Raw genomic sequence first — 11,951 nt, forward strand, 5'->3', positions numbered from 1 at the left:
GGCTCATTGGAGAGCAGCCTTGTGCCTGTTGTGCTATTTACAGGGGACTTGATCATATGGGATGATGTATGGACAAGGGCCACTTGTTGCACGGAGTGACTCAAAATGGGTAGGTAATGTGGAGTCTTGGCGCTCCACTATTGGTTTTGCTCTTCCTTTGACTCGGAAGCTATCTCATGGAGCAATAAGAAGCAACGTACCATGGCATTATCTTCTATAGAGGATGAGTTCCGAGCACTTTGTTCTATTGGTTAGGAGGCAATTTGGCTCCACCAGTTTTTGGTGGAGATTGGCTTTCCACAAATTGGATCACACAATTGCGTGTGGGTAACGAGAGTGCCTTAGCTAGAATATTGTGTTTCATGCTTGTATGAAGCACATAGAGGCTCAACACCATTTTATACAGGAGTGGACTATGGATTTCGAGTTAATAGTGGTCTATTGCCCCAGGGAGGACAATGTAGTGGATGCCTTTATGAAGCCTTTGTTTGATGCTTCTATGCTTTATCACATGAGGTCTTTGGGCCTTTAGACACTCCTAGCATCTGAGAGGGAGTGTTAGCTTGGATTTTATAATCTGCCATCTTGTGGTTCTGAGCTCCATCGAAGTCTAAATGGTGACAGAGGAGTTCTGGCTGTTTTAGCCCAGTGTAGATGTTTGTATTTCTTTTCAATGAGTGTTAGGTGTGTAAAGAAATACTTTGACACAAAAACACAAATAACAATCGTACGACAAAGTAGAGATTGAAAAAAGAACACAGTTAGGGTTAGGATAACTCAAAGACAATGAACATAGAAAATAATTGAAGTGATATAACTGCTGAATTTACAATGCTCATGCAGCAAATACACTATGCAGTGAATGAATACTGAACCTTGAACTCTTGTATCTCAAGGATCAAGGCAGGGGTAATGAGTTGGAGAGAGTGCCATACTCTGAACGGATCCCGAATCGCAACAAGGCAGCCTCCGGATGTCAAACACCAGCAAACGCAACAATGAGAAGCTGAATCTGATGCAGACAGCAGTGAGGAGAGAGAAAGACTAAAAACGCAGGCTGCAGGAGCGAGAAAGACTAAAAACGTAGGCAGGACAGCCTGTAGCAGAGAGAAAACTGTCAAACACAGGCTGGACAGCTTGGCAACAGCTTGTAGAAGCTGGGTGACAGCTGGAGGAGAGAGAAAACTGCCAAACGCAGGCTGTACATGACGTGGCAAGCAGTATGGCAGCAGGTCTGTGCAGGAATAGCAATCGCCTGGTTGGGATCAGCTCCAAACTGCGAGAAGAAGGTTGAAAATCAGGCACTAATTGATGTACATAGCAATGGACAGCTTCGGCTAAGATGTCCTCCACGAATGGGGTGTGGGCAGCAAGCTGAAACGCCTAAAATCTGCAAAAACGAGATTGTTAATTGAATGGAGGGCAGCATACTTATTTATAGAAAGTTTGGGCCCTCCCAAGTGGGTTGGTGCTAATGCGACATAGAAACTCTCTAGGATCACGTTTCTTTTAAATAAACTAGGTTTCTTCATGAATTAAACAAGTTTTGGGGTTGTTAAGTAAAGCTTAATGCATTTTTAGCTCAACACCCCCTCTCAAGCCCAACAACGGTGCCACGAGAAAGATCTTTTGCCCCAAGGCGTCCCACCCTAAAACAGTTAGAGTATTGGACAAAGGGTGCGCGTCGGCTGCCTAGTGGCCTACTAAGACTATAGAGGTGATGATTATCTTACCAAGGGAGCCCAAGTGATCATCCCAGAGAGGACAGGGCATCGGACAAAGGGTGCATATTGACTGGCCAGTGGCCTACCAAGCCCTATAGAGGCGGATGGAATCAGCTATGAACTTTTTTTCGTTTATTTGGTTGTTTGTTTGTTTTGTGTGTTTTTTTTTTGGGAATTTGATAGGTTTAGTATTAAGTGTGGGTTCAAATCAGTTTTCGTCCAATCGAGTATTCGTATCCCAAATGGGAGAATGATAAAGAATGGTCAGACCCAAGACCTTCACAAAACAAGTATACTGTCCCTACCGTTATTGGGTGTCGGTGAAGAAGAAAAATAACTGTGGATATAGTAAATATGTGAAGCAAGCAAGACAAGCAAAGCAGACAAGCAAGCTAAGGAAAAACTGCCTTGGAGATTGCCATAGGTAATGCCACGAATTTGATGGATCTAGAGTCGACCACTCCAAAAGATCGAAAAGGGATAAATGCGTACAAATGCATGCTTACGTGAACAGAATGCCAATGCATGGGGTAATGCAAAGGGTTATGTAAGATGTCATGCCTACCCAAGATGCAATGCAACGGTGCCACTTAAACAGTGCCCTCACAAGGGAATTGTTCACTTGCCCAAGGGCCCTTTTACAATCATATCATCTGGATAGTGTGGATGAAGTTACAAATGTCCATAATACAATAAATGAATGACACAAGGGAATTGTTCACTTGCCCAAGCGTCCTTTTACAATCATATCATCTGGATAGTGTGGATGAAGTTACAAATGTTCATAATACAATAAATGAATGAATGTCTAAAAACTGTAAGCATCATCACTGTCACTATCAAGAGTAGAAGCCGCCCCCTCTTAAACTGGAAGGGAAAGCAAGAGGGAAGCACCCTCTCCCATCAAGTTGAAGAAGTGGGGGAGGGTGTACCCAAACCGATCCTGGGTAACAAGTATTGAAGAACCGGCCGGTTGATCGCTTTGTTCAAAATATCTACAAAATTGCCGGATGTAGGCACAAACTCTAGGTAGATGGTGCCTAGCTCAACTTGCTCTCTGGAAAAATGGAAGTGGACTCCTACATGCCACGTCCGTGGTGTAATGATCGGATTTCCCGCAAGGGCTTGAAGGGCACTCTGGTTGTTGCAGTAGACAACGGTGGGAGAGTCGCATGGGAAGTGAAGGGCCGCCAGTAAACTCCTCAGGTAGATGGCCTCGGTGGTGCCATTGAAGAGAGCCTGGTACTCGGTCTCGGCCGTGGAAGCCGCCACTGTCTCTTGCTTACGAGAGCCATGCCCAAGGTAAAGAGGTAGCCGCCATGGGAATGCTCGGTGTCGGGATCTCTTGCCCAATTAGAAGAAATACAATCCAATGTGACATCCTAGATGTTGTGAAATACTAATTGAGTATGCTATGTTTGATTAAGCTAAATCTGGTCTAGTATGAATTAACCAAAGAAGTTTTTCTACAATAGAGCGATAGGTATATGCATGTGGCATTTCCATGATTGTTCGGTTCCTATGCTCTACGATTCCATTTTGAGAGGGGGAGTTAGTAGAGGTGAGCTGGCGACAAAAGATAAACTCAACATTGCTATGACTCCTCATGTAACCAACAAGTATCGGACTTATGCTTGAGAAAGTACACCCATATGTATCTAGAATGATAATCCACTATCAAAAAGAAGTACAGCATGCCATTCAAGGCGGCAGTGGACGTCGGCCCACAAAGATCAACATGAATCAATCTAAGAGGCTTCTCAGCATGATGCGTGGATTGCTGAGGGAATGGGGGATGGTGTTGCTTTTCGAGTTGAAAAGCTTTAGAGACATCGTGAGCTAGTTTTAGGTGGGGAAGGCCCTCAAGCAGTTGACGGCGGGATAACTCATAAAGAGAGTCATAACCAATATGCCCTAAGTGAAAGTGCCAAAGATGCTCATTGTTCGTAGGCTCTCGAGATGTGGCTAATGCCTGGAAGCTATGGAACACGGAGCCCTCGGCTATCGGCTCAGTCAGAAAGTGTGTCATGTGGTAAAGGCCATTAGGCTATGCCTCACCACGAGTAATGACTAAACTAGTATGAGAGTCAAGGATGTTGACTATGGTCACTGTAAAGAAAACTGCTCGCCCCAACTGACAAAGCTGCTGAATAGATAACAAGTTCACCCCAAGGTGGGAGACATGGTATACATTGTTCAGCGAAGCCAGATTTGGACCCTTGGTAGTGGCAAAACTGACACTATCTTGAGCTTGAATCTTGACCGAAATTATCAACAATAAGCATTAGATATTTGAGCTTTCCAATGGAGATTGTGCCCATTGGTCCTTGCAATGCATCAATTTAAGTGGAGTAGCAGCATTGGGAGAAGCAACCTACGGATAGCCCACCCTCTTGTATACCTATCCAAAGAATAGAACCTACAGAAGAGTCCTCAATGATTACACCCTAGTTGAAGACCACACGAGTATCCAACTGTGTTAAACCATGGATAGAAAGAAGGTTAAAACCTAAATTAGGTACATAAAGAACTTTGGTGAATGAAGCTTGTCTATTTGGCAAAAGGGGAATTGTCCCCATTCCACAAACCGGTACGGAAGAGTTGTCACCAATGGCGATGGAACCCCCTCTAGAATGAAGATCGTGAAGCCAATCCTATCAGTAGGTTGTATGTGAAGAGTCCTCATTGTCAAGGAGCCATGAGTTTTTCTCAGTGGAAGAAGCAAGTGTTGTGTCTTGTACCTCAAACAAATGAACAAATATGGACCGAGTAGTAGCAAGGGTAGCCTTTGAATCCTTTGAACCTTCCTTTGGCTTCAAATGAGGATACTTCTACAAACACTTCTCCTTACGATGTGTGCCCTTCCCATAGAATGGGCATTGAGGCTTGGACTTCGTCTCATCCTTCTTGTCAGCTTACTTCTTGTTGTTGTCTTCTTGTTTCCCCCTTTTGCACTTAGAGTTGACAGAACTGAATCCACTGGCTTCTATCTCTTTGAGTCACTCATCACGCTTTAAGACAAGCAGTGCTAACTCCTCCCAAAGAAGAGTCTCACGTGTCCCAAGTGTAAGGAAACTAGTGTAGAAGACATCGTATCTAGGAGATGACAACTAGATAAGAAGAACCATGGCCATATCTTTTGAAGATGTCATCCATCCTAGCCTCTACGGATGCAAGCTCATCTCGCATATCCTCCATCTTGTTGATGTGATCCTCCATAGAGATAGAGACATGGACAGAAAGCATTCTCAGCTTCTTCTTAAGAGTAATACACTGGGCAAAGGTGTTTTGATGATAGAGAGAAGAGAACTTTGTCCACACTTGTGCAGTTATCTACAACCTGCGTACATGAATAAGGAGAGCATCTTGTAGACTCATAAAAAGAAAGAACCTAGCTTGAGAATTGAGCCGATCTCAGATAGTTTCTTTGTTCATAGTAGAACCAATGGTAGGATCCTCTACATGGCAAGGAATAGTAGTGACAATATCCCACATATCAAAGGTATTGAGGATGCACTCCACTTTGCATGACCAAAGGGAGTAGTTTGACTTGTCAAGTAAATTTTCTTTCGATAAGGAAGGAAGAATTGACACTTGCATAGGGGGTGCCATCATGGCAATACGAGGGGTGGAAGGATGGGGTGAGACATGTAAAGGAGGAGGAGAACCGCTCCAATCTTTGAGACATGTTAGAATCATGTTCCCTTTTGGAATGAGACTTCGATCCTTTTTCTTTGTGTGGCTCTTCGTGATGTTTTGATTGATGTGAAGGCTTATCTTTAGAGGAAAGTATGGTTTCCTCATTGGAGTCATCAAATGCAAGTTAGAAACTGGGTGGAGGCCCTTGTACCTCCCCTTCCCAGGAGGTCACCCATACCAATATTGTTCACGCGAGTGTGCGCTTAACCGAAAGCTTCCCATAATTGGGCTAGCCATCTAGCCCCCAAAACCTTGAGGTGATGGATGAGATCTCCAGTCTATCCAATTATAGAAATCTTCCTCCATTTGGCCTGGTTTTCAAACCTAGTCTCAACACATCGCCGGTGCACCAATAGTGAGCTAGTTTTCTCTAGCAAGTGTAGATTGCATTTCCAACACCCCCCCTCAAGCCACACCTTGGTTGAAATCCTAGTGCCACCAAACTCAAGAACCTGAGCTTTGATACCAAGTTAGAAATTGGGTGGGGGCCCTTGTACCTTCCCTTCTCGGGAGGTCACCCATCCCAATATTGTTCACACTAGCGTGCACTTAACCGAAAACTTCCCATAATTGGGCTAGCCATCTAGCCTTGAAAAACCTTAAAGTGATGGATGACCTTTGGTCTATCCAACTATGGAAATATTCCTCCATTTGGCCCAAGATTCAAACCTAGTCTCAACACACTGCTGCTGCACCGATAGTGAGCTTGTTTTCTCTAGCAAGTGTGGATTGCATTTCCAACAATGCATTGAACCGACAGCACTCCATCTTTGTAGTAGACCTACAATCATACTAGAAAATTTGCATTTTGGTGTCAAGATGCTTGAATAGATGGAAAATCAGCTACACCTTGCAAAGGAAGATTGTAGATGTCCGGCATGCTTGGTAGAAGGCCTGAAACCAGCAGCAAGATCACGATCTTTGCGACAAATTTTCTCCAAACAGCAACCTAGATGTGGCCTCCTCTTGTGGGAGCCTCTATGTCCTTAGGTGATGATACCATGTGAGAGAGTGCAACAAAAGAGAAACACGAACATGGAGAGACGAGAGAGATAGCAAGAGAGAAGAGAATGAAGTGGTAATCTGCACCGAATTTGAATGGAACGTTGAATACAATGGTGGACTGATCAGTCCTAGCATGTAGTGCAAGGCCTTAGTGAGGGCAACGGATCAGGCTGATGACAATGGTTGCATATGTGAGAGGAAGGACAGATCGAAGCTCAGCTGAGAGTATAGTTGACAATGTAGAGTGTGAGAGGATGACACCCAATGCAATAATTTGAAGTGTCAAGATGCAAGTATAGAGTATAACCCTTAAATCTTAGGGTTGTAGGAGGGTGTTCACACCTGAAGAGTGTGAAACACAATAAGCGTCTAAAACTGTGTAACATAGGTACATAAAATAAAAGAAATAAATCTAGGGGAAAAAACCTCTCGTATGGAGAGTAAAAAGTGCTGAGTGTCCTACTAAAAATCACAGTCAATTCTTTGCAAGTGTAGGCGTGTGTCAAATCCAATCACCCCCGTGGAGTGGAGTGATCAAGATACAAGGGTCATCCACCAATGGAGATCAAATTAAAGCATTGGGAAATACTTCAAATTTGTCACGAGAAAGAGCTTTGGTGAAGATGTTTGCCACATTACTGGTGGTAGGACAGTAGACAAGATTGATATCACTTGTATGTAGCCTCTCTCTAACAAAGTGATAATGGATCTCAATGTGTTTCGTGTGTGCATGAAACATTGGGTTCTGTGCCATTGCAATGGCACTTCGACTGTTAGTGAACAAAGGAGTAGACTCCGTGACAGATACATCCAAATCAACTAACAAGTGTCTAAGCCATACACATTCAACTGTCGTAGTGAAAGCCATACACATTCAACTGTCGTAGTGAAAGCTGCCTTGTATTTAGCTTCACATGACGATGTGGCAACAATGGATTGTTTCCTGCTTAGCTAAGAGATGCTAGATGAGCCAAGAAAAAAACAATTGCCACTAGTGGAGTGACGAGAATCATAATCACCAGCCCAAGTAAAATCACTGTAAGCATGCAAGTGCAGTGGTTCCCCCTTGGCATAAAGCAATCCAAGAGTCCTAGTACCTTGCAAGTAATGGAAAACACGCTTGACAGCTTGCCAATGTGACAGCCATGCAAATTGTATGTCTGGCCTTGTATTACATAGATAAATAAGACATCCAACTGTTGGAGCATATGTATGGATATCAAACAAGTCATTGTCATCATGCAATGACAACTTTAGTCTAGGTTCCATTGGTGTACAAACTGGCTTGCAATCTTGTAAGCCAAATCTCTCAAGAAGTTTACCAATGTATCTCAACTGTGACAATCCAATGTCTTTAGCGTGATGAATGAACTGAATACCCAAGTAATAGTGCAAAGGTCCCAAATCTGACATCTCAAAAGTTTGCTGCAAATTTTGTTTGAAGGCTGAAATTTGATTAGCATGTGTCCCTAAAAGCAAAAGATCATCAACATATAGACATATGATCAACAAGGATCCCCCCTCTTTACATACATAAAGAGTAGACTTTGATGAGCTGTTTATGAACCCTTGGCTGATTATAAAAGCATCAATCTTCGCATACTAAGCTTGAGAAGCTTGTTTCAAACCATATAAACCTTTTTCAGCTTATAGACCAAGTGCTCGGATCCCTCAACTGCAAAACCAATGAGCTGCTATACATACACTTCTTCTTGAAGTTCCCCATGTAAAAATGTAGTCTTTATATCAAGTTGATGCATAGTCTATCCATAATGGGCAGCCAAAGCAACCTTAGACCTAATGGTAGCCATGTGGGATGTAGGAGCAAATGTCTCCTCATAGTCAATGCCTTTCTTCTGTGTGTAGCCCTTGGCCACAAGCTCGTTCTTATATTTGTCAATGGATCCATTTGTATTCCTTTTCAGCTTATAGACCCAGTTTGGCGTTCTTGATTTCCCATGCTACATTCTCTTTGAAAGATGAAAGGAAACCAGAAAATATGATGATATAATAATTTCCCAATAGGCAAAGCCAGTAAATCCCATGTTTAATTCTTTATGATGGAATCAAACTCAGCTTGCATTGCTGCCATCCAATGCACACTATGTTGTGCATCCTCAAAACATTCAGGCTCCTCATCATCAAATGTATCTGTTGCCATAACAAAGTCCATGGTATGTGCACCATTGTGCATACAAGCTTGCCTTCTAGTACGACCAGCAATAGGAGCATCCAAATGACTATCTTTCATAGTTTGCAAATACCATCTAGACATCTATCTAGCCACCTGACTGTGTACTGTATCAACAACATTGAAAATGCAAAAACCCCAAAATTTATTGTCGCAAATTGCATGAATTTAGTCTATTTCAGATTGTCACAGATGTACATTTGTCAATCTTTGAGCTGACTACAAAAGGCCCAAATGTCTAGCCCAACTTCACAAAATCTCGGCAGTAATTGTGTCCCAGACATATGTTGGAACTGAGATTGCCTGCCCGGGTAAAAGCCCCTTCCAAAGAATTAAATTTGAATAAAAATTTGCTTGTTTGTTACCTCAAATTTGGGTGGCTGAGCTAGCTGCTCAGCTGGTGGCTCTAATAGTGGAGTTGATTGAAGGCGGTGCAAAATAGGCTGTGTTAGGAATTGGTGGGCGAACTTGTGGCTGCTCAGCGGCTAGGAAGCAGAGGCGCAGATGGCGTATAGATGGGGCGGCAGGTGCTTGATTGGAGGCGTAGGTCACGTAGGCAATGGCGGGCTCAATTAGACGGGTGGCAGTGTCCTTAGGTGGCGGCGGCTCACAGCAGACTGGCAGGTGGATCTATGGCGGTTTTGGCGATGCTATAGGCTGGCGGCTCTGCAGTTGAGGCGGCTGGAGCTGGAGGTGTCAGCGTTGGCGGACAGGGCAGCAGTACTAGTGGTGCTGGCTGTTGGCAGACCACTTGGTGGTGGTGCATACAGCTGTTGCAGATGGAGGCAATAGCTCACCAAGCTGGAGTTGGAGCTGGGCAATTAGTCTTGAGCTTTGAGTAGAGACTGATCTGACCTCAACTTTTATCCCAAATGTGAGAGGAAGGACAGATCGAAGCTCAGCTGAGAGTACAGTTGGCAGTGTAGAGTGTGAGAGCACAATACCCAATGCAATAATTTGAAGTGTTAAGATGCAAGTACAAAGTACAGCCCTTAAATCTTAGGGTTATAAGAGGGTGTTCACACGGGAAGGGTGTGAAACACGATAAGTGCCTAAAATTGTGTAACATAGGCACATAAAATAAAAGAAATAAATATGGGAGAAAAAACCTCTCGTACGGAGAGTAAGAAGTGCCCCAGTGTCCTATTGAAAATCACGCTCACTCCTTTGTGAGCGTAGGCGTGAGTCAAACCCAACAACACCAAAGGCGGAGAATGTCGGAGTTGGAGTGTGCTGAACTTGTAGAAGAATGATGAATGACAGCTGCCTCCAACCGGCCTGCTATAAACAAAAGAAAATGACCAAACTGGCTGCTCTGAATATGGCGAATAAAATAATGCTGTCGGCCAGTATAAAACTGGCCAATCAGCCTGCTTTGCTAATAAAAAGGCCAGTGCCAAACACTATGCAGGCTGCCCACTATTTGGCCATGAAAATGCCAGCTGTCTGGGCACTGGCCCACTAGAAAGGCTGGAAACTGGTAACTGCCAGTGTGAACACACTTGACACACATTGAAAAAGAAATGCATGGATCTAGACTAGGCTAAAACAATCAGAGCTCCTTCGTCTTTGTCAAACTTTGATAGAGCTCACAACCAAGAGATGGTAGATTGATAAAAAGTAGGCTAGCAGTATGATACCATGTTAGAAGTGGGTGCAGTGATAGAAGCGTGGGAAATTGCTGTAATAGGCCGCACAACACAAGAGAGAGAAAAGGACTATGAAGATAGAGAAGCATAGTGCAAAGAAAGAACTCAAAAGAATGCTCGGGAAATGGAATCCACATACCAAGACATGAGACCGTTGAATACAATAGTGAATCATTGGCTGAGTGGGCACTGGCACTGGCTCCCTCTCTCCAAGAGGACCTGCAAGTACCAGGGTATGCTGAGGATGTGTCTGAAGAGGAGGGCCTGGCTATGAATAGCCAAGAATCAGGGAATAGTTGGCCAGCAATAAAAGGCCAAAAATAAAGTTGGCCATATCAGGAAATGTATAGAATGATTAGGTTTGCCACATGCTTTGGTTAAATAACTTAGTGCCACTGATCCACACTGAAAAGGCCAAAAATAAAGTTGGCCAGCAATAAAAGGCCAAAAATAAAGTTGGCCATATCAGGAAATGCATAGAATGATTAGGTCTGCCACATGCTGGGCAAAATAACTTCGTGCCACTGATCCACACTGAAAAAGAAATGCACAGCCCACTGAAACACAGCCAGGCTCACATGGATTGACTAATTTGCTAAAAACATGGGAGGTTGGTTACAATACATACGTTTGAGTTTTCCAGCCAGAGCTACTATATAGTTTGATGGGCTAGTATACCTATTCATTGGGACTGTCCTTCTGCCTTTCAGCATATTCACAGGCTAGCCACCTTATGTTGTACTTGGGTGGTTTTGCATATGGGCTGGATTCTTGCTTTCATGGTTTGTCACTTGGATGTTGTCAGTTTGGGAGGCCTCGTTATAGCTTCATCCATGGCTGGACATCTTTTAGGAGCTCATGATAGCTGGAGTCCAGGGAGTCCTATTTGTAGGGATGGTTGGTTATTTTTGTCAAAATATTCTCTACTTTTGTGGAGATTTCAGCTCGGAGTTGGACATAGATAGCGAGTGTATCTACTCCACCAGCAAATAAACTCTTGGTGACTTCATATAGTGATATCGAGATATGATTCCTACTTCACATGGGTCTTCAGTGGCTTTCTTTACAAGGCTGCAGGTAGAGATTCAGAAGGGGATCTAGGACTGAGTTTACAATTGATGGATGTCTTTATAAGATGAGTTAAGTGATGTTGTTGTGGCCTTGGCTCTTGTTGCTGGACAGTTTTCTCTGTGTCCATATCATCCACGTCCTTATGGCCTTTTACAGGTTGTGGCTGATCGCTTTTGTTACTGGACAGTTTTCCTTGTGTCCATATTATCCACACGCTTATGGCCTTTTACAGCCATAAATCTAGATGTATGGAAGCTGAAGGCTGGACCTCTTTTGGGAACTCATGATAGCTTGAGTTCATGAAGTCCTATTTTAAGGGTGGTAGTCTGGTAGATTATTTTTGAAGGATATTTTCTACTTTTTGTGGAGATTTCAGCTTGGAGTTGGACATAGATAGTCAGCATATCTACTCCATCAGCAAATGCACTCTTTGTGGCCTCATCCAGTGACATCAAGATACGATTTATACTTCACATGGGTCTTCAATAGCCATCTTTACAGCAGCTAGAACTTCAGAGGGAGATGTACAACTGAGTTTATGATTGATGAATGTCTTCTTTATAAGAGGAGTTGAGTGATGTTGTATGTTGTGGCTGGTTGCTCTTGTTGGTG

At 43.4% G+C, this 11,951-nt stretch overlaps 1 protein-coding gene across 1 annotated transcript in view; it reads left to right on the forward strand.

Moving 5' to 3' along the window:
• Positions 1 to 11,951, forward strand: part of GHR1 (Leucine-rich receptor-like protein kinase family protein) — a 42,364-nt gene that overhangs the window by 26,364 nt on the left and 4,049 nt on the right. The gene's annotated exons all lie outside the window — the stretch shown is intronic.

This window comes from Lygodium microphyllum, chromosome 6, assembly GCF_053477565.2.
Source record: "Lygodium microphyllum isolate KBCC chromosome 6, Lygodium_microphyllum_v1.1.10, whole genome shotgun sequence".
NCBI classification, from domain to species: domain Eukaryota; kingdom Viridiplantae; phylum Streptophyta; class Polypodiopsida; order Schizaeales; family Lygodiaceae; genus Lygodium; species Lygodium microphyllum.